This window comes from Ornithorhynchus anatinus, chromosome 2, assembly GCF_004115215.2.
Source record: "Ornithorhynchus anatinus isolate Pmale09 chromosome 2, mOrnAna1.pri.v4, whole genome shotgun sequence".
In the NCBI taxonomy this organism is placed as follows: Eukaryota; Metazoa; Chordata; class Mammalia; order Monotremata; family Ornithorhynchidae; genus Ornithorhynchus; species Ornithorhynchus anatinus.
The window spans coordinates 108,209,945-108,212,777 of record NC_041729.1 but is presented as its reverse complement, the minus strand read 5'-3'; the positions used below and the strand labels follow the sequence as shown (position 1 = coordinate 108,212,777).

Sequence of the window (2,833 nt, the reverse complement as noted above, 5' to 3'; positions counted from 1 at the left end):
ACTGTAAGTACCTAGACCTCATATATCAACCTTGTCATGTCTTATTCTGTTGAGTCGTCTCCGACCCATAGCTACACGATAGACACATCTCTCCCAGAATGCCCCACCTCCATCTGCAATCGTTCCAGCAGTGTATCCGTAGAATTTTCTTGGTAAAAGTACGAAACTGATTTACCATTGACGGCTTCCACGCAGTTAACTCTAGTCTCCGCCCTCGCCTCTCTCCGATGCCGCTGCTGCCCAACATGGGTGAGTTTTGACTTGTAGCAGATGGCCTTCCACTCACTAGCTACTGCCCAAGCTAGGAATGGAATCTGTAGGCCTCTGCTTGACTCTTCCTCCTGTAGTCAAGACTGGTAGAGTACTGGAAACTCTCCAGGTGTGACCCTGAGAGGATATGTCAATCAGTCAGTGGCATTTTTTCCATCAATAATCAATCCATCAGTGGTATTTGAATGCTTATTGCATGCCCAGTGCTGTCACTAAGCACTTGGGAAAGTGCAATACATTCTGCACACAGTAAGTGCTCAATAATAATTTTACTATTTGTTAAATGCTGACTATATGCCAAGCCCTGTACTAAGCATTGTGGTTAGATACATAATCAGGTCCCATATGGGGCTCACAATCTAAGTAGGAAGGAGAAAGCGTATTGAATCCCCATTTTGCAGATGTGGGAACTGAGGCACAGAGAAGTAAATGACTTGCCCAAGGTCACAAAGCAGGCTAAGTGGCAGAGCTGGATTTAGAACGCAGATCCTCTGATCCCAGTCTTGTTCTCTTTCAAATAAGCCTTGCTGCTTCCTACATTGCTTAATGAATACTATTGATTGATAGGTTTTTATTGAGCTCTTCAGCATGTTGAAAACTACAACAGACCTGCAATTTTGTTTGCAATTTTGTTTGCAAGGAGCAGGACAAAAATATCCCTAGAATAGAATTGGTCACTATTTTGAGTAATAATAATAATAAAAATGTAAGTGTTTACTAGGTGCCGGACCTCTACTAAGCACTGGAGTGCTTACAAGCAAATTGGGGTGGACACAGTCCCTGTCCCACATGATGCTCACAATCTTAATCCTCATCTTACAGATGAGATGTCTGAGGCACAGAGAAGTGAAGTGATTTGCCCAAGGTCACACCACAGACAAGTGGTGGAGCTGGAATTAGAACCCATGCCCTTCTGACTCCTATGCTCAGACTCCATCCACTAAGCCAAGCTGTAGTTCTGTTTCCAGTCACCAAGTGCAATTGCTAGGGGCAAAAGACAGCCCTGGTGAGTTGTTGAGGTTCTTGGCATAAAGGCCAAAGGACACTGACATGTTAAGGACCCATCATGCTAAATTCAGTATTTTGTGGCCATGACATGCTACTGAATTTCCCTTTGTCCATAGGATTCACCATCAAGCAATCACAAGCAGTAGACTTTCCAATTGGACAATAAAACCATCTTATTCTAATATATCTCAACAAGCAAATGAATACACATATACGAACGTAGTTAGTCAGGCCTCTTATAAAGCAGGGGTTACATTCCTACTGAAATTCTGCATTAAGGAAACTTGTTATCAGATGTTGTCCACCTATGCACTACCTTTTCTTCTGGTGCAGGCCTGGGAGTCAGGGGACCTGGGTTCCAATCCCATCTCTGCCCTTGTCTGCTATGTGACCTTGGGAAAATCACTTCATTTCTCTATGCCTCTGTTACCTCAACTGTAAAATGGGGAGGTATATACCTGATCTCCCTTCCCTCTTAGACTGTAAGCCCCATGTAGTATAGAAACTGTGTGTGACCTGATTGTCTTGAATTTACCGCAGTGTTCAGTTCAGCACTTGGAACATAGTGTTTAAAAAATACCATTATTATTATTGTTATTTTACCAAGACCTCTGGAGGGTACCATAGAATTAAAAGATGTAGTCCCTGCCCTCAGTGAGCTTTTAATGTAACAACAGAGTATGATATTCATAAATGATGACAATGATTTAAGTACTGCTATGCACCTAAATATTGGGTCATGGTATAGATACACGATTACAAAAGGTGACCCAGAATTCACCTAAGTGCTGAGTATCAGTACAAATCCACACTGCCCTTGCATGTTGCAACTGGGGCTGGTGGGAGTTTATCAGGGAAGGCTTCCTGGGGGCAAGTGGTTTTCTACGCGGGCTCTGTAGGTGGAGAGGGTGATGATCTGGTGGGTTTGAAGGGAGGATCCTAGGCAGGGGAACAATGAGAGCAAGTCACCAGAATCAGGAGAGTCAGGAGCAGGGTGTAATTAGAAGGTGAATTTGGGAGCAACGAATTTGGGTGCAGGCTGGGGTGTAGGTGGTGATGACAGCTCAAATGCAAGATGGGAAAAACTGGGGAAAAGCTTGAACCCATTGGTAAGGTATTTCTGCTTCCATTTCTTAAAGCGAGGGTCTTTTTTTTAATTAATCCCAACTGCCCCAAGTAGGCACAGGCCTTTCTACTTCTGTCTATGCCATACTATTTTAAACAATATTTCCAAGACATGGCTTTGACATCACTTAAGAAAAGAATATAGTGCTGGAAGCTTTGGAAAGACATGCTGAGTTCATAGAGCATGTAGGAGGCTACAGGGAATTCTTAGATTGCCTTAGACCAGAGAAAGTAAGGCTATTGAATGCACCTCCTAAGAAAATCAATACACCTATTATTGTTATTGCTATGTCTGCACCCAGCTGCCATAAAGGACAAAAGATATTTATACTGGCACCTCTCAAAGAAAAAAAATGAAACCTGAATGTAGATGGTGAAGGGAAGCCAAAAAGAAGTGGGCGGGAAAAAGAATCTTCTCCCTCACCAACAC

The 2,833-nt window shown here is 43.0% G+C and overlaps 1 non-coding gene across 1 annotated transcript; it reads right to left on the bottom strand.

Moving 5' to 3' along the window:
• Positions 1-259: 259 nt before the first annotated feature.
• Positions 260-397, bottom strand: LOC114809530. The gene has a single exon (XR_003757309.1). It is a non-coding gene; the product is annotated as a small nucleolar RNA SNORA7 (small nucleolar RNA).
• Positions 398-2,833: the final 2,436 nt, after the last annotated feature.